Source organism: Stylophora pistillata, chromosome 5 (genome assembly GCF_964205215.1).
Source record: "Stylophora pistillata chromosome 5, jaStyPist1.2, whole genome shotgun sequence".
In the NCBI taxonomy this organism is placed as follows: Eukaryota; Metazoa; Cnidaria; class Anthozoa; order Scleractinia; family Pocilloporidae; genus Stylophora; species Stylophora pistillata.
Window position 1 is genome coordinate 23,574,262 of NC_142523.1, and position 20,764 is coordinate 23,595,025.

The 20,764-nt window shown below is 38.5% G+C and overlaps 1 protein-coding gene and 1 pseudogene across 6 annotated transcripts in view; one reads left to right on the plus strand and one right to left on the minus strand.

The window, feature by feature from the left end:
* The window catches only part of LOC148730909 (uncharacterized), a 97,670-nt pseudogene that overhangs the window by 31,039 nt on the left and 45,867 nt on the right, over positions 1-20,764 (minus strand). The window lies entirely within an intron of this gene.
* LOC111338402 (uncharacterized) overlaps positions 1-20,764 on the plus strand; it is a 67,738-nt gene that overhangs the window by 6,767 nt on the left and 40,207 nt on the right. The window contains exons 2-5 of one of the 5 annotated variants that reach the window (XM_088759606.1): positions 475-711; positions 2,493-2,607; positions 12,889-13,125; positions 14,914-15,028. The gene's annotated coding sequence lies outside the window, so the exon portion shown is untranslated. Of the gene's footprint in view, positions 1-474; positions 712-2,252; positions 2,389-2,492; positions 2,608-12,888; positions 13,126-14,679; positions 14,807-14,913; positions 15,029-20,764 lie in introns of those variants that run through there. The other 4 variants (XM_088759601.1, XM_088759603.1, XM_088759604.1 and 1 more) reach the window with 4 other exon arrangements.

The window sequence follows — 20,764 nt, forward strand, 5'->3', positions numbered from 1 at the left end:
AACTATTATTGAGATGTAATGCGCGCTTGATCATTTGATGGAAAGCGCGAAATATAAAAATTACTATTATTATTACACATGAATATTTTTTTTGTAATGACAAATGGAACGTTGTAAAACTGCAACTTCTGCGGCGACTAATTAAACAATGAGTTGGATCGAGTTCGAAAGCAAAGTGGCCAGAACATCCCACTCACTTGTATAATAATGTAAAATAATAACGATATCTATAAAAATTATAGTAGTAATGATGATCGCAATAGTAATAAAAATTATAGTAGTAATGATGATCGCAATAGTAATAAAAAGTATTAAAACACAAAAGGGCTTTTTACTTCTTTTCGTAAAAAGAACTTTTTGAGGAAAATGTTTAGAAAATGCTATTTTTCCCTTGAAGCATCAGGCTTAATCCAAGGGAGTTTGGTTATTTCTACTTGGCTGAATACTTATTCAAATTTTTATTTGATTGAATAGGATCTTACGGACTAGACGCAAGGCTCGTCATTCCCACGTACTCCTATATCTTGAGTAAGTTAAAAAAGATCCTGGAGCCGTAGAGCTTATAGGGTTGAGCCGTGAAGCTCTCCTTGAGAATACAGTGTTTTGACAGAGAACATTCCACAGTAACTCTGGCTGGGGCTAAACCGTGAACCTTTTCATCTGAAGTCCAGCGGTCTTCCCATCGATCCCTACATCCCTTCTGTGGTTTAGGTAAATTGTGATACATTCTCACAAAAAGAACTCGAATTTGTGAAAAGATCAACTCTTGATTTGCTAAAAGCAGTTCATTCACGACAATAGAAGGATTTTAATCAATAGAGTGAAGGCATGAAACCCATTTGGCAGAACTAATGAGTTTGTCACCAAATCCAAATGACAAGAGCAATTCAGTTAAGGACCGTTGTCAACATCTCTTCGATTCAAACACATCTTCAGCGCTGAATTTTCCCCGTGAACATTCCTAGTAAAACAATGCTGCAAAGGGTAAGGATTTTCGTCGGGGTGGTGGTGACTGTAAAGTCACAAAAATCGTAAAAAAAAAGGCAAGTTCATTCACCAGCACTACATATGCGTGTGACCTTTTGGCTCCACAGGATGCTTCTGGCTCTCTCTTACGTAACTACGGTCTAGTACATTTCAACGTGAATCACTCGTGCGTGTCCAGCGTGCCCAAACAGGCTAAGTCACGAGAACATTACACAAATGATATATTTTGTTGATTTTTGTGACTTTACAATCACCACCACCCGACTAAAATCATTACCCTTTGCAGTGTCGTTTAATTGGGAATTTTCATTAGGAAAATACAGTGGTGAAGATGCATTTGAATAAATGTTAAGAATTGTTCTTAATTGTTCTTCTCATTGGCAATTAGCTGACGTCGAGAAACTCATTACCACATAACGAACGAGACCTATTTAGCTCTGTTTCACGAGGTTTGAAATGGATAAACAAGAATTCGAAATAGCTACTCAAGTATGTGCCGCAGAACGACATCCTATGGACGAAATTCCTTTTTCTCTTGCCAAAATATTTTTATTCACGGATGAATCAACGCTTAAATGACTGAAGTATTACCTAATTCGGCTGTCTTCGAAATGTTCAGAGCACACTTCGGTACCAGATGTCCCTCTTAAGTCTGTACTTCGATTTTACCTTATTCTAAAAGTCCACATCTGTTAATAAAAGTAAATAAATAACTGAAGACAACCGTGATAATTAGAAATCGAGATGAGACAAAATTATTTTCCCCTTGTGTCTGACCATTCACTCATGCAAATTAAAACACGTATTCGTGTGACTAGAAATTGAACAAATATAGCATGAATACTTAAATTCTGAAGCTATAAGTCCTCACATTATTTATGAAAAGACAAATCCGAATTCGTAGAAATATTGTGCAACGAAAGTGAACCATTCGCTAACTTTTGTTGGCTGTTAGGTTACCACAGCTGCGACTGTTATTTGTTATTTTTCAGACCATGTGACCAATCCATGACGCATGAAACTAAAAAGGTCTATTAGGGGCCGATCATTTAACTTTTGAGGGGGGTTGGGTGGGTGATTTCTGGTCATGAAGATTTTTTTTTTTCTAGTAATCTGCTGTGCAGGATATTTTTCCCGGTCTAAATGCTCTTTTTTTTCTGTTACATTTGGGCTGCATGCAATTTTTTTCTTCCAACAAGCGCTTGCAGGAAATTTTTTTTCCACAATCATCCACCCTTCCCTCTCAAAAGTGAAATGGTCGGCCTCTTTCTATCACAAACGCAACGGATCTCTCGACATTCAATGACATTCAGGCATGCCCGAGCACATTTAATTTTCCGAGCAAGACTGAAGCTTTAAATTGTTATAAAAGTTTCTTATCAAACTATTTTCTTCCGTCAGGTGAGTTTGTCGAGTCAGCTTTATGAAATTTACACTGTTTTAACTCAGAGTTGGTCAGTTTAGTGACTTTTCAATTTTTCCACCTGTTTTTCTTCTTATTTTAGGGTTGGAGAAGCAGTAACGTTGGCATTTCCGGCATCTTTTACGTTTGTCGTTAACGTTTCACGATGATCTGAGCGAAAACTGCACTTAATGATGAAGTTTCGACATTTGCTTCAGGTATGTCAAAATAGCCACAATTCAACAGAAATTCTTGTGGAAGAAAACATGAAATCAAGCTTAACTTGATAAGACTGAAACACGAGTAAATCGGCTTTTAAAGACCAAGAAAATGTGTGAAAGATAATTTACAAAGGCTTGTGGATATTCCAAAGTAGACAAGTATTGAAAAGAGAGGGTAAGTCTTCTCTTGTCCTGTCTCAATACTTACTTTTAAAGGACAGCTTCAGAGACAGATTTTTAAAGCAACTGCAAATTAGCCAGTAACGGTCTTAAATGGACCAGACGCTCGGCAGTCAAAAACTTTCCCAGAGTTTACACTGCGGAATATTTCTCTCAAACCTCTTAACTTGCTATCAGATGTTTGCAGTTTAGAAATGTGAAGCTAATCCAGAAATAACATTGATGTTTAGTTGACATATTTTTTGAGCTCGTACAATTTCCGGGAGAAATATATTAAATGTTGTGACTTCCGTCACGCGGCTTTCGTCCGCATTGCATTGAAACTCCGGCTGCGTCGTCGAAAAAATTATTTGATTCTTTTGGGATATTGTCTTCAGTTTATCCAAATATAAAAATTACACTGTCTAACTAAGTATCTCCGAGATATTAAGACCGCCAATAAAAATCACTAGCTAGTTATTAACTTGCAAGGTGAAAATGTTAGTTTGTCCGCGTGTTTAGACAAAAATTTCTTCGCCTTGCAAGAGATGATCAGTAAAACTTTGTGAAAGCATTTACCTGCTTGATTAGGAAACTTCAAAACAAGTCAATTTTCTGCAATATCTTGTTTAATTAAAACCATACCAGCACTTACAAAAAGTGATATGATTAATATCGGCTTCTAATACTCTCCAAACGGTATATTAACTCGAAATAGAAATACTTAGATGTTAATTCGCTTCAGCCTTCGGATCGGCAGTCAGGATATAGAATACGAGAACAATTCACCATTATCAGTCGTTGTATTCTAGAATTAAAGCTCGGTTTTAGTCACTTATCTCAAGAATGAGAATAATGCGTGATTCGTCATCATTGCCGGTGTCTAAATGTCTTCTTCAAGCAAGCATTAAAGACGCACACTCCAGAGAATCACGAGTTTAAGAGGATAATCAAGTTTCCTGATACATACCGCGTACGGCTCTTGATCTCCTCTGATTCTTGGTCGACAATAATGATCTTGAAAAATATCCTGGACCTCCATACCTGCGAGGTGCAAGAGCAGAAAAGTTTTCTTTCTGGTACTATTTATACCTTTCCCTTGAGCATAATACTCGAATGCGCGCTCCCACTTTTGCCATTTGGTTAACACCTGTAAAGTAGATCCCGAGAGATCCAGCGAAGGAAGACCTCTTTCTGCCATGAAGACTACTCCCAAAATTCTTCGTTTATCCTCGCTGCCAATGCAGTATTTGTACACAAAGTAACGCACACATAGTCAATACAAAACCGCTATGTCCTATTCTGCACGTCAATCTACTCCGAAGGTCCCGGATCTAGTTACCACTACCACACATGTGCATATGTTTGCGGCTATATATATATATATATATATATATATATATATATATATATATATCTATAATTATAACGAACTGGCTCAAGACTTCAGAGGTAACTCATCGTTTTATTACGACAGCTCTGTTTCGTATGGTCGAAAATGACCACACTCATCAGGTAATTTCAACCATTGACCGTTAACTTACAATTACTGGCTGTAAAAGCTGGAATATGGTTGCTACTGGAGATATAACGCTACTTATCCATATAAACAACGGTACTTATCCATATAAACAACGCTACTTATCCATATAAGTCGTGTGACTGGTGTGCATAGTTTCGGAGATTGTTACTTGATTATGAAGTTTTTGAGGAGGTATCTGTTTCTATGGGGGCATGAGCTTGCTAGCTCGTTTCGCTTGTTTAGACTGCGTTCCTTTTTCAGATGATCGTGAATTTTTCAAAAAGACATAAATTACATTTCTTAGTAATGTTGTTGTACGGTTTGCATTGTTTGATGATTTTCCACGCTAGCTTGAGAGGTTTGTTATTGTTATCTTAACAGATGATACGCTAAGGAGCTTTTGTTATCATTCCTATCATTGCTTTTCATACCCATCAGCATCGACCCACTTTTTTGTGAAGAAATGGGAAAAAACTATCGACTTACGCGAAAGAAGACAACATGAAAAAACGCTCTTGATTTTAATTTCTCAAAACTTCCCACTAAGGTATTAGCAAACATCTGCGGGCTAATCAACAAGTCTAAAGCGGCCTTTGTTTTTGTTTACACGTTTAGCCTTCTGCTTCGAATAAGTTTTTATCTCAAGAGTGTAAAGGCAAACGCTGCATGTACGGTTTTCGAGCATATCAATTAATCCATTTTTTTTGGTTTCAATCCACCCAAATGCAATAACTAGTGATTAACGTCGATTTTCTCTCCCTCTTAAATGCTAGCTCCTGGTTGCTTTTTTCCCTTCCGTTCTTAACGTGACGCTATACTGTTTAAGTTGTAGGATATCATTTGACAAGTTGAACTTTCAATGAAAGACCTGAAGGTTTATTCCCTTCACTCATATCTTCAATTTGTTGTTCAGTCCTCCCGAGATTCATGATCTCTAATTGATCATCTTTGTCATTCTCGTTACCTGCTTGCTTGAAAGTTTCTTCGAATTGCACATGAAGGGGAGTCAAAGAGTTGACTTTCATGAGAAGAGGCAGTTCTTTTTCTCCTCAATTATGGCGTAATTTGGGAATTCTGCCTTTGAGGTAGAAGAATGGCTGGCACAAGTTTCCTTCTGTTCTATTCCAATCTGGCATGTCATTCAGTTGTTTTCAAGAGAGTAAGCGAAACACTTCGCCAGTGGATGAAAGAAACTCCTGCACCAATCTCAGGTCGGCATCCACTCTTACTACTTCAATCGTGATTTTAAATCCAGAGCTATGAAAACCTTGCTATAGATGATATCATGTATGTTCCCTTCCTTTCATTGCCATCCGGAATTATAATCTCACGGTCCATCGATAACAAAACCAGCTTCCCTGTTCAAAGTAGCCTTTTCCTCTCTTAAGATATAAGAGAAAAAATTACTGAATTGTGATTGGTCAAGACAGAGGGCATTTTTTTCTTAATTTTTGTAATTGCCCCAGGAAAAATTACTTGAAAATGATTGGCTGAAAATCGCTTAGCAACGGCTGCCAAGGTAAAGAGATTTCTGTTTGTTTTGTAACAATGTCGTCCCGATTTGTGCGAGATCAGTAAGAAAACATTTTGCCCCTTATATTATAAACAAGTAATCGCATGGTTCTTCGTAAAATTAAGGATTAATATCACTTGTGTTTGCGGAAGTTGCAGAAATTTCACTCGTCACTGCGCGACTCGGGCAATTTCAGCAACTTCCAAAAACACGCGAGATATTAAGCCTAAATTTTACTCAGCCCCATGCGATTACCTATACTAATTGCGACAATTTGATATATTGTGTAGTTAGATTCAGTGTCATATTACAAAGTCTATGTTTAATCTTCTTTGTTTTTTTTTTTTCACTTTGTCGTAAATTTATAAACTGCGCATAGTCCTTGTAGGCCAACAGAGTGGATCAGTTATCAACATGGACGACACTCGATGGCCGTCTGTAATATACATCCAAGTTTATTAGGTGAATCGAACGAAGAAAAACAGCTAGACGCGTGATATCAATTTTAATTTTACTCGGCCCCATGCGATTACCTATACATATGTTCGAACCTTCGATAAACATTCAAGAAATCCGCATAAATTAAAGTTCTGCTCGAGGCTGCTGGAGCCGTAAAAAGCTGCTCCAAACGCCAAAAGTTGCTTCATTTCGAAAAGTTCTCGACGATGTTCGCTTATTCTCAGCGAGTAAAATATAATTTTGAAAATTACTGTAAAGAAGAAACAACGCGATTACCTTTTAAGAAGACCTTGGGATTAACAACGCGGTTCTAACTTGCATTGTTTTCTAAACTTCACCACAAGACTTAATAAGACTAATTGCGCACCAATCCATTTCTTTCTTTTAGCTACAAAAGCCTGGCATTTATTATTGATTGTCATATGATCTCCCTTTTTTTCGACCGTCTGATCGGCTCTCTCTATTTCATACCTTGCATAGTTTTTCCGCCGGTCAGTTCCCACGCAAATCATTACATAGACTAAGTATATTATGAATTAATTTTGACATTAAAATCTAAATATCAATGCGCTTAATCAAATATCAACCCTTTCCAGAACAAAACAGATTTTGTTGTTTCCTCAAACATAAATGACAAAAGATCCTTCCAAACCACCGACTGTTCAATGACGCAAAACTCTTTATTAGTTTTCGAAAACCCAATTTTATTACCTGCTTATATAAATTAGATTGTTCATTTACTGTTGACTGTGGCTTTGATCACTGGAATTAAAACGAAATTTTTGGGGAAGAGCCCAGCATTTTGGTAGCTTCGCATATTCCAAAGTAAGTTTTAGTTGAAAACGATTGCTTTACTTTCCCAATCAAGGTTTCATTACGCAGACAAAGTATGTTACAGGATCTTAGATAGATGGAAGGATAGATAGATAACTTTATTTATATTCGCGGTAAATCCTTCAGCACAATCTTAAAATATCTAGTCCTGCCTGATAAGAATAAAAATCCATTACATTAATAAATCTGACAGATTTTAACCGCTAATCGTAGTAAAAGTTAAGCGTGTAAATTTTCTGTCAGAAAAAGAATAAAACAAAAAGAAATTAATTGTTAGCCGTAAAAGCCACCACTTCATTGATATCCTCATATTGCATATGTACAATGATCAGTTTGCAAGATTTGAGACATCATTTCATTAAATTAACTTCTTACGAACCGAGCGTGAGGGCCTTACTGAGAAATATTGATCAGAGGTAGTGACAGTACAGACCGACCTTAGGTACGTTTGTGTAAAAACGACAGAGGGCTAATCAAGATTCCCAGTTCGGCTCATGCAAGCAAAAGCTGCGAAGTTAGTGAGTAGTTTATTATATGGCACTCCGACCAAACTTGTCTATTTTAATTTGCTGGGTTTTACGACCAAAGGTGTATGGCTTATGACCGGAGAAAAGGAAATTAAAATTGAAAAATAAAGAATTTTAAAAATGTAAATGTTTTGATTCTGATCCTAGTCAGATTTAGATTCAAAATCTCCAAATAGGCATTTTTGTCTAAATAAAAGTGAAAAATGAAAGTTTTGATGGATGGTGAGAAGTCACATTTATTGCGAGCTAAACACCATTCCTTTTTGAAATGGCTTTTTGTTGACTATAAAAACAATTAATGAAGGACAGGTGCATCCACCTTCAATCTCCTTTTTCGACTGTCTTCAAAATGTTCAGAGCACACTTTGGTATCAGTTGTCCCTCTTAAGTCTTTGCTTCGATCTTGCTTTATTCTAAAAGTCCATATCTATTTTAAAACAGAGTTAATGATTATTGGATCAAGACAAAGATTAACTGATCAATGAAATCAGAATTGATGAGCAAATTTTCAAGAGAGTGGACAAGACCAAATCTTTGGGTCTTACTATAGATGACCAACTGTCTTGGGGTAGCCACGTTGAAGAGACTTGCAAGAAAGTCTCTTCAGCTATAGGCGCCCTAAAACGTGTACGTCCCTTTATATCCAAAGAAACTGCAATTCAAATTTATAACGCTTTGATTATGCCTCATTTTGATTACTGCAGCCCCGTCTGGGACTGTTAAATGGCTACTTAAGCGATAAGCTCCAAAAATTACAGAATCGAGCAGCCAGAATTATTACTAAATTGCCCTTTGATACAAGCTTAAACCATTTTCTCTCCACCCTCGATTGGGAGAGGCTATCTCTTCGACAAGAGAAACAAAAAGCCCTAATGATGTATAAAATTATGAACAACCTTGCTCCCGAATATCTACAAAGTCTTTTCTCTCAGCGTCACTCTGTGTACGACAGAAGAAACTCTGAGGGAAGACTGGTCCTGTCCAAACCAAATACCAATTATTTGAAACGAAGCTTCTCTTACAGCGGGGCCATATTATGGAATAAATTGGCCAGTAACTTAAAAAATGCTTCATCCGTTAACCACTTTAGGCGAAATCTTAACGTAATCGATATGTAGGATTCCCACACGGCAATCTTGGAAAGGAGTTAGTCAATCTAAGTTTTTATTATGTAACTGATGATTTTCCGTGTTTAAATAAAGATTTACATACATACATAGATACACATACAAAAGAAACTGAACACAACCATGATATTTAGAAATCGAGATGAGACAAAATAATTTTTCGTGCCTCTGACTATTTACTCATGCAAACTACAAATCTTATTAGACATTTTGATGTGTAGTATCGCTGAGTATTTCTACGAGTTGTGCCGTATTTTGACGAGCTCTTAGAGCAAGTCAAAATACACATAAAGAATAAGAATACGCAGCGATATGACACACCAAAAAGTCCAATAACTTAATTATTATCCAACACGCCAAATTTTTATTTCAGTGCGGGAGAATTCCGCGGATATTTATTTACGGGGAGTCCGTGGCAGAAGTATTTGAAGCGGAACGTAATTGGTGCATTGTCGTGCTGCTGTTTGTATTTTCTTGGATAAACGATGAAATTTCGTTGTCTTTAACTGCTTTCTAAGCTCGATTTATCTAATAAACTTAGATCAATATTCGCCAGCCATTCCGAATCTCCGACGTCAGAAAAATGATTTAAATTGTCCGCCTTTTTTTTTTTCGGTAACTTTGATCCAATTCGTCGCTTGCTTGATGCGAGAAAACCTGTCTAGCCGGTTCTCTGGAGTTTTATACCGTAAACCAACACTGAACGTGCAAACAGATTCATCCGCGCCAAGGTGTTTGTTTAGGCCCTTTATTGTAATTTATGCTTATCTTGTACCTTCCTTTAATTAGTTGCATGTTAGTTAATTGGTCTCTTGATAATGGAGTCATGATGATTCCGAAACATCGAGCAGCAATAGATCTTTCCTGGATTTTTATATAGACATTTACTTCAAATTTTTATTTTCGTTCCTAGGCCCCCACATTTTGACCCAGAATCTTCGCGAAAATGGCGAAATTTTTAGGGAAAATAATAATTTGACGAAGTTATAGGTTTATATCTTTAGATGCAATAGTGGATTTAAATTATTTGACTATTATTCTATCTAGAAATGTTAAAATATATCCCAAACCTGAAGAAATATCCATGTAAATAGGGTTCCAAAATATGCTTCTCGATAGAAGCCATGGCTGGACCGTGAGCGCGCAGTCAGTACTATAAGCGGCGATTTTATTCAGAATAGGCGCATTTCTTAGGTGTACCAGTGGATCAAGAGAGCCTGGGATCTACTAAACATTTTGGTACAAATTCGAAACTTTTGGATCAAGAAATATTTATGTAAATCGGCGTTTCAAAACAAGGTGTTTGCAGATGTATGCGACCCTGCGGGGCACTTTGGCCCTTCTTATTGTTTTCACCATTCGGATATTTTGCCAATATTTATGATAGATATCCATTTCGATTCTCTCCTCGATTCTTACATCCGGTGATTCTCTTTTTGTAGAAAATAAACCAAATTTTATTTCCTTGCTCAGGTGGCTAAATAATGTAAAGCCCTGTCAGGCAAAGGATCTGCGTTTGGTACAAATCTTGGAAGTTAGCGTCCAATATATTTGTGGGTAGTGCGTCATTATGCGAGGTGAAAAAGTATGCTAAGTAAACAAGTGTGGAAAAATAAAACACAATAAAAGAAACAGGTTGAAGCGCCAACCCAGTATCCCCCAGGGAAACAAACTGGTCTCTATCAGTAAGATATGATGTGAACCAATCTTTTGTGACTCAATATTGCTTCGTATCTCTTGTTTCGCGCTCAGGATAAAAAAAAAGTATATCGCTGTTTTCAAAGTTTTATGGAAATTGCTTGCCTCTGACTGTTGTTATTTCTGAAACAGACGTTTCGGCTAGTGTTTAAGTCTTCATCAGTAATATGAAAAGCGAAGATCGTTATCATACGCTATTTAAAGTTAAAAACGTGACGCGAAGCTTGCGCGCGTAACTTTGTATTTGATGCTCGCGCGAGGTCTTTATAGGCTTCTGGAAGTACGATGTGATCGTTCCCAGCATTCGGATCCAAAGTAAAGTGCCAGGCTTTAAGGAAAAGTCTCTCGTGGTAATTAGATTCGAAACCAACGACCCTGCTCTTTTCTTTTCTCCTTATTCTTATTCAATTATGCGATTCAAGGAAAATCCATGACCATACTTATGAATTCCGCGTTAAATTTCACTTGAAAACTGATATCACACTCATCGCTTAGCGATTCGTGCCATATCGGTTTTCGCGTGCATTTAACGCGGAATTCCCTCGTCAGGTAATGGATTCTCCTACAGTAGAAGATAGCAGCGGCTAGTCATAGTTAATCGAGGGGCTGGATTAACTATGGGCTAATCAGCTCATTGACCACATGACAGCTAATGATTTGCATATGCCTCTCCAGTCCGCGGAGAAGCAAAATCATAGCACCGAGTCAGCACTGCTCAAGGTCAAGAACGATATTTTGCTGAATATGGAGGCGCAGAAAGTCACTTTGTTAGTTATCCTGGACCTTGGCGCTGCTGTTGACACTGTTCGGCACGACAATCTTCTAAATCGTTTGAAGTCGAGATTTGGTTTGATTTCGTTTGATTTGGCAAGGCATTAAAATGGTTTGCGTCGTACCTTGCGGATCGTACACAACGTGTCACTATAAATGACGGCTTATCATCAGCTTTTCCCCTCAGACAAGGAGTTCATCAAGGAAGTTGTCTCGGGCCTCCTCTGTTTACGGTTTACACCAATAAGCTGATTGATATCGTCAGCAAGCACCTCCCAAGTGTACACTGCTACGCAGATGATACACAGCTGTATTTGGCTGTGATACACTGCTGTGCAAGGGATGGACTAGGCGGCGCTAAATGCTATGCGCGACTGCATACATGACTTGAGGAACTGGATTATTGAAGACCGACTGATGTTAAATGATGATAAGCCTGTACTAATGCTTATAGGTACTAGGCAAAAGTTAGAGAAAGTCAACTGGAATGATATTACTGTAGGTCACACATTCGTAGAGGTGAAATCAGTCGCGCGAAATCTTGGGACATGGTTTGATCGTAATCTGGATATGTCATTCCACATAAGTAAGCCTCGGCATTCTATCAATTGCATAATATAAGTGGAATCCGTAGGTTATTAAGTACAGATACCACTAAAGCCCTCGTTCATGCGATTGTCATCTCGCGCGCAGATTATTGCAATAGTCTTTTATATGGCTTGCCAGCTTTTCACCTGAGCAAGATTCAGCGCGTTTTGAATACCGCAGCAAGACTAGTTTGTCGCGCGCCACGCTACTGTCGCATAACGCCGTTGCTCTACGAGCTACACTGGCTACCGGTTAGGCAACGCATTAGTTTTAAGATTCTGCTATTTGTTTTTAAGGCCACCCTTGGAACTGCGCCAACGTATTTAAGAGAACTTGTGTCAATTAAAGGACCAGGAATTTATAAATTAAGATCCTCCTTAAATGGTTTGTTGCTTGCAACGCCAACTTATAGAAGTAGGGTTACATTGGGAAACAGATCATTCCAGGTCACAGCTTCGGCACTTTAGAATGCATTACCGCGTGAGACTCGTTCTATTACAGATCTAGGGATTTTTAAGTACCACTTGAAAACGCACCTCTGTAAGGAAGCTTTTTATTAATTTTTATTAAAATGTTATCATGATAGTTGCTAGTATTTTAATATGTGTTGTAAGCTTTAATTTTATCACAGTATATTTTTAATAACTATTATTGAGATGTAATGCGCGCTTGATCATTTGATGGAAAGCGCGCAATATAAGAATTACTATTATTATTAGACATGAATGTTTTTTTTGTAATGACAAATGGAACGTTGTAAAACTGCAACTTCTGCAGCGACTAATTAAACAATGAGTTGGATCGAGTTCGAAAGCAAAGTGGCCAGAACATCCCACTCACTTGTATAATAATGTAAAATAATAACGATATCTATAAAAATGATAGTAGTAATGATGATCGCAACAGTAATAAAAAGTATTAAACACAAAAGGGCTTTTTACTTTTTTTCGCAAAAAGAACTTTTTGAGGAAAATGTTTAGAAAATGCTATTTTTCCCTTGAAGCATCAGGCTTAATCCAAGGGAGTTTGGTTATTTCAACTTGGCTGAATACTTATTCAAATTTTTATTTGATTGAATAGGATCTTACGGACTAGACGCAAGGCTCGTCATTCGCACGTACTCCTATATCTTGAGTAAGTTAAAAAAGATCCTGGAGCCGTAGAGCTTATAGGGTTGAGCCATAAAGCTCTCCTTGAGAAGACAGTGTTTTGACAGAGAACATTCCACAGGAACTCTGGCTGGGGCTAAACCCTGAACCTTTTCATCTGAAGTCCAGCGGTCTTCCCATCGATCCCTACATCCCTTCTGTGGTTTAGGTAAATTGTGATACATTCTCACAAAAATAACTCGAATTTGTGAAAAGATCAACTCTTGATTTGCTATAAGCAATTCATTCACGAGAATAGAAGGATTTTAATCAATAGAGTGAAGGCATCAGACCCATTCGGCAGAGCTAATGAGTTTGTCATTAAATCCAAATGACAAGAACAATTCAGTTAAGGACCGTTGTCAACATCTCTTCGAATCAAACACATCTTCAGCGCTGAATTTTCCCCGTGAACATTCCCAATAAAACGATACTGAAAAGGGTAAGGATTTTCGTCGGGGTGGTGGTGAATGTAAAGTCACAAAAATCGTAAAAAAGGCAAGTTCATTCACCAGCACTACATATGCGTGTAACCTTTTGGCTCCGCAGGATGCTTCTGGCTCTTTCTTACCTAACTACGGTAAAGTACATTTCAAAGTGAATCACTCGTGCGTGTCCAGCGTGCCCAAACAGGCTAAGTCACGAGAACATTACACAAATGATATATTTTGCTGATTTCTTGTGACTTTACAATCACCACCACCCGACTAAAATCATTACCCTTTGCAGTGTCGTTTAATTGGGAATTTTCATTAGGAAAATACAGTGGTGAAGATGTATTTGAATAAATGTTAAGAATTGTTCTTAATTGTTCTTCTCATTGGCAATTAGCTGACGTCGAGAAACTCATTACCACATAACGAACGAGACCTATTTAGCTCTGTTTCACGAGGTTTGAAATGGGTAAACAAGAATTCGAAATAGCTACTCAAGTATGTGCCGCAGAACGACATCCTATGGACGAAATTCCTTTTTCTCTTGCCAAAATATTTTTATTCACGGATGAATCAACGCTTAAATGACTGAAGTATTACCTAATTCGGCTGTCTTCGAAATGTTCAGAGCACACTTCGGTACCAGATGTCCCTCTTAAGTCTGTACTTCGATTTTACCTTATTCTAAAAGTCCACATCTGTTAAAAAAATAAATAAATAACTGAAGACAACCGTGATAATTAGAAGTCGAGATGAGACAAAATTATTTTCCCCTTGTGTCTGACCATTCACTCATGCAAATTAAAACACGTATTCGCGTGACTAGAGATTGAAGAAATATAGCGTGAATACTTAAATTCTGAAGCTATAAGTCCTCACGTTATTTATGAAAAGACAAATCCGAATTTGTAGAAATATTGTGGCAATTACAGACGTAACGAAAGTGAACCATTCGCTAAGCTTGGCTGTTAGGTTACCACAGCCGCGACTGTTATTTGCCCATTTCAGACCACGTGACCAATCCATGACGTATGAAATAAATAAAGGTTTATTAGGGGCCAACCATTTAACTTTTGAGGGGGGGTGAGTGGGTGATTTCTGGTCATCAAGAAAATTTTTTTTCTAGCAATCTGCTGTGCAGAATATTTTTTTTCGTTCTAAATGCTTTTTTTTTTCTGTTACATTTGGGCTGCATGCAATTTTTTTCTTCCAACAAGCGCTTGCAGCAAATTTTTTTTTCCAAAATCATCAACCCTCCTCCCCCCTTCAAAAGTTAAATGGTCGGCCCCTTACTGTCACAAACGCAACGGTTCTCTCGACATGTTCAGGCATGCCCGTGAACATTTAATTTTCCGAGCAAGACTGAAGCTTTAAATTGTTATAGAAGTTTCTTATCAAACTATTTTCTTCCGTCAGGCGAGTTTATGTCAAATCAGTTTTACGAAATTTACATTGTTTTAACTCAGAGTTGGTCACTTTAGTGACTTTTAAAAACTTTCCACTTGTTTTTTTTTTTATTTTAGGGTTGCAGAAGCAGTAACGTTGGCATTTCCGGCATCTTTTACGTTTGTCGTTAACGTTTCACGATGATCTGAGAGAAAACTGCACTTAATGATGAAGTTTCGACATTTGCTTCAGGTATGTCAGAATAGCCACAATTCAACACAAATTCTTGTCGAAAAAAACATGAAATCAAGCTTAACTTGATAAAACTGAAACACGAGTAAATCGGCTTTCAAAGACCAAGAGAATGTGTGAAATATAATTTACAAAGCCTTGTGGATATTCCAAAGTAGACGAAATAATGAAAAGAGAGGGTAAGTCTTCTCTTGTCCTGTCTCAATACTTATTTTTAAAGGACAGCTTCAGAGACCGATTTTTAAAGCAAATGCAAATACGTATGATGAACGATCCTCGCAGTAGATTACGTATGATGCACGATCCTCGCAGTAGAGAGCGCTATTTATGCAATAGCGAAAATCAGACCTGAAAAAAAAAAAAAAAATCAGGCCTGTACGGGATTCGAACCACTGACCTCTGCGATACTAGTGCAGCGCTCTACAAATTCAGCTAACAAGCCAACTGGGAGCAGATCGTTAAGTTGATTCGTAATAAACCCGTGATGATAAATCAGATACGGTGAATATATGAAGTTCATATATTTTGAACTGCGGTTATAGATACGCATGATGCACGATCCTCGCAGTAGAGAGCTCTATTTCTGCATTAGCGAGAATCAGACCTGACAAAAATCGGGCCACTACGGGATTCGAACCACTGACCTTAAATGGTCACGATCTTAAATGGACCAGACGCTCGGCAGTCAGAAACTTTCCCAGAGTTTACACTGCGGAATTTTTCTCTCAACCCTCCTAACTTGGTATCAGATGTTTGCAGTTTAGGAATGTGAAGCTAATCCAGAAATCTCTTTGATGTTTAGTTCAGGAATTTTTTGAGCTCGTACAATTTCCGTGATAAATCTATTAATGCTGTGACTTCCGTCACGCTGCTTTCGTCCGCATCGCATTAGGGAGCTTTAGCAACTACGACGGCGACGGCAACGAGAACGGCAGAAAACAATAGGCTTAATGAGCAAAAACAATCGCCATGCACGTGCGTTTAACATTTTGGTACTTTTCTTTGCCGCTCTCGGCAAAACAACAACGTGAAATAGCCAAAGTTTAGGTTTTCTCGAGAACGTGAACGCATGACGGTTAATTTTTCTTTCTCCTTACTTTAACACCGTTCGTAGTGATTTAGTCGCTGAGTAGTTCGCCAGCATTTTCCAAGTGAAACACATCGCAATAACCTCGAAAGAGTTACAAAAACGAAAAGTTAGATTTCGACTCGACGTTTTCGTTGCCATCGCCGTCGTCGTTGCTAAAGCTCCCTAACGAAACTCCCGGTGAGTCGTCGAAAAACTTATAACATTCTTTTGGAATATTCTCTTTAGTTTATCCAAATATAAAAATTACACTGCCTAAGCATCTCTGAGATATTAAGACCGTCAATAAAAGTCACCAGCTAGTCGTTAACTTGCTCGGTGAGAATATTAGTTTGTCCGCGAGTTTAGACAAAAATTTCTTCGCCTTGCTAGAGATGATCAGTAAAGCAAAACTTTGTGAAAGCATTTACCTGATTAACTAGGAAACTTCAAAACAAGTCAATTTTCTTCCATATCTTGTTTAAAAGTTTACCAGCATTTACAAAAAGTGATTTGATTCATATCGGCTTGTAATACTCTCCAAGCGGTATCTTAACTCGAAATAGAAATACTCAGATGTTAATTTGTTTCAGCCTTTGGATCGGCAAACAGGATATAGAATATGAGAATAATTCACCATTATTATTCGTCGTATTCTAGAATTAAAGCACGGTCTTAGTTACTTATTTCAAGAATGAGAATAATGTGTGGTTCTTCATCATTGCCGGTGTCTAAATGTCTTCTTCAAGCACGCAATAAAGACGGCACATTCCAGAGAATCACGAGTTTAAGAGAATAATCATTTGTGGTACGCATGACCTTATAAACCAAGTGTTACAGTTTAAACTTTCAGGAAAACCGAACTACTTCTTCAAGACTAGTCCTTCCCGAGAAAAAATAAATACAAGACATACTTTCCAGACTTTCCAGAGAGGAAGCTACTACTCGACCAGTTATGCCTAAAAGTTCGCTCTAATGAAATCGCTCGCGAGCTCATTTCCGTGAGTAAGTCCAGAAAAACCGTCAATACTTATTTTAGCGAAACACTCGGCTAACGGATCCTGCTCGATCAAATACACGTCTATGGAGCTTGTCGACACTTTTTTTATGGAAGGAATCGTCCGTAGTTCAAATTATGATTACTTGGTTGCCTGCATGCAGAGGTCTCCTATTTCCTTTGCTGCACGCGGAAAAGGGACGTCTGCGTAACGCCGTTGCTAATCATGTTCAAGCGTTCCGATGGCAGGGTATTTATTTCCGCATAAATTGTGAAATAATCTTTCCCAGGCTATCTAACTCTTCGGGCAGCATGTTCAATCTTACCTTGCTTGGCCACTGAACCTTTATTTGTACAACAGTTTGACTTTTATTTTGAGCTTGTTCACGTATGATTGCTGGTCTAGCTTGAGCAACGTTGGAAATAACGTCAAACGTGGGATTATTGTTTTTTACAGCCGTTGAAGAATGAATTGAGCCAAAAACGTTCGACGATTCCTCTAAGAGAATTCTCTTCTCAGGAGAAACAGTCTCTCTGCAGTTAAATCGTGTAGCCCTATAGTTTTTGGAACCACGTAGTATTGAGAATTTTCTTCGTCAAGTTCTCGTAAGTTGGTGCGAGGTCCACGCCGCTTTTGCAGTTTTCTCACATACTGTCTTCAAATATGATGGGGTGTATCATGTACATTAAATTGTAAAGAAGCAATTTACGGGCACACTTTAAATTTTTCGCGGCCCCGCACAATATTTCGATCGCTCTGCTTTCCAATCGACGAAAAACACAGCACAGAATTGCCCATCCTTTTATTTGTTTTGACGGGAAAACCCCGCTTACATAAATCACCACATACATTATCAGAGCAGATTATCAGAGCAGTCAAACAATTGGCGCTGTGTGTCGGACGTAGATTTCTCTGTTATCTAATTTTATGGTTACATCGTTACATAACGTACTTCTTAGGATCATCCTTTGTGTAAACGTACTTTGAAAATCTTGCTGGTGTATAGCACGTGTTTTGGGATTTGCAATAAAAAAGTTGGTCTTTCGTGAGTTTTACTTCAGTGTCAGCCTGTCACAGACACTGGAACACGATTAGCGATGGAGTTACGCTTACTTCTCTTTTCCGCGCGCAACATAGGAAATAAGAGACGTCTACACGCAGGTAAATTACTTGGCTATTCCAAAGTGCAAGTCCAGCACAAAATTTTCTGTCTTCCCACGAAATCTGTTTTTAATGTACCTGGAAAACGAAAATTTCATCAGACTTGTAGTATTTGTAACACAAAGTAATGGACACAAAGCCAATATATAACCGCCATGTACTATTCTGCACACGTCAACCTACTCTGATGGTCCCGGATCTAGCTACCAGTACCTTAATCTCTATCTTTTCCCGAAAAGACAAAGGAACCACTAAATGGTCCATATGGAAATAAACAGGAACTATGGTGCACCAAAGCAGGCGCCTAGACTCTAACTGCAGTAAATTAACGTCTTAAACTTTATAAAATAAATTGGCTTAGTGGGTATAAGGTCAAAATTCAACCATTTATCAGTTTCTTAAGTGTCCAAGACAGTACATAGTTAGTCAAAGCCCTCGGGGGCCGGCTAACTCTTTCCAACTTACGCGGGGCGTCGTACGTAACAGTCTCTTCTGTGAGAGTCATTCCTAGACGGGACTCGTCCACCACTTTCACCTTTGGTTCTGTAGCAATATACGGTGCTGACTCAGTCACCAGAGGCTTGATGTGTTTGAAATTCCTTTTTTGTTGAACTCCCTTGGGTGACTTCAGTATTACCTAGTATCCATTTCTTACATAAACCTCTTAAGGCTTACTCTCATGTGCTGGGGACAGCTTGTTCTCTTTTCTTCGTTCTATCAGAACCGAATCTCCAACAGCAATATGTCTGCCTGTAGCAAGGTTTCTTGCCTCAGCATACTATTTGGCTTGCCGTATCTTTGCCGCATCTCGATCTCTCACTTGTTGTAATGCTCCATCACTCCGATCTCTTGCTTCAACAAACTCTGATAGCTTGGTAGTTAAGTTCCTTTTAAAGAATAGCGTGACCGGGCCGACCCCTGATGTTTTGTGATTCGTTGATCCATTGGCCAACAGAAACTTGTTTAATTCTTGGCGTCCATCTTTTTCTTCAGCTTGAAAAACTTTTATGGCTTTTAGGAGTGAACGATTCTCACACTCGACTTCATCATTGCCTCTTCGCCATAAGGGTGTATTGCAGGGGTGTGCAATACCCATTCTCTCCAGATACATCTCCATCTCCTCTCCATTATCAGTCCTTAAACCAACCCGTACACCATGCCTTGCGAAATGGTTGTAAATACATTTTATGATTGTAGCATTGTTGTGAAGTGGAGCACATCTATTTCCATCCATCTTGAGAAATAGTCCACTACAACTAGTAAGTAGTCTCTTGGGGGTAACGGTCTACGATCCTTGTCCCTCTTGGCACTATCCGGACAATGTAAGTTAACTCATCACGGACTCTTTTCTCAGGTTAATTAGCTGTGATCCTGAAAACTCAAAGTCACAAAAAGCCCAATAATCTTTTCGAAAGACTTTGAAACGGTGTATTACCCTATGCCCTTTTCAAAATTTGGACAACCGCGAGTAAAATTCACAGCCCGAATTCAGAGAGGATAATATCGCTGAGTCCATGGTCGAGATGTTGAAACATGTACAGCAACTTGACAATGAGGAAATACCAAATGCTCGCGCTGGGGAAGACTGCCTTAATCTGGAAAACGAGCTCCCAAATTCACTGCAAATGTCTGATGAAGAGATTTTAGCCCCCATTGTCGGAGATTCGACGGAAAGCGAAAGTGTATGTAGCGATTAGGAAGAGGAGGGCGACAACGAGAAACTAGTATCGACTAAAGAGGCAGCACAATGTTTCAAAAAACACTTGTCGAGGATGGAATCACAGAGCGATGCCGACTGTGCATTTAATGCAGCTAAGACGAATGATGGACTTTGCAATGCGATCAAGCTATAAGTCTCATGTTGAAGCAAGCTAACATGCTTGAACATTTTAGACCTTTGTAAATACCTGAACCGAAAGTTTTTTTTATCGGAAATACATACAGGCTGCGTAGACTTCACAATTAAAATGGTGTTTTCTTTGCTTTTGTTTACATTTCTATCTCAGATATTCAAATTTTCCATTATCCGGACTCTCGACTATCCGCACTATTTACTGAGGTCCCGACGAGTCCGGATAATCGAGGTTCGACTGTACTAGGGAATAAGCTTTTGAAGTCTCACTCCAGTTACCGATCTTCAAAGACTTGCGCACAATTGCCAATCTTTCGTCCATAAACGAAACGTCGTCTATTTCCTCAGTCCTCAAGGCTACGGGCACAGCCTGCAGCGTAACTTCACGCACGGGTTCTTCATTCTCGAGATGTCCATTTGACGCTGGTATGTTAGTTCATCGCATCTGCAATGTTCTCCCTGGAAGTTACTTAACGAACTTTGTACTTGTAGGGCTGTAATCTCAAATCCCAATGTTCGATGCGTGCTGATGGTTTAGATCTGGGGCCATAGATGGTATTCAGTGCTTGATTGTCTGTCACCAAGTCAAAGTCTGGGAGGCCGTACAAATACAGATTGAATCCCTCGTAGGCCCACACGAGGGCTAAAGCCTTTTTCTC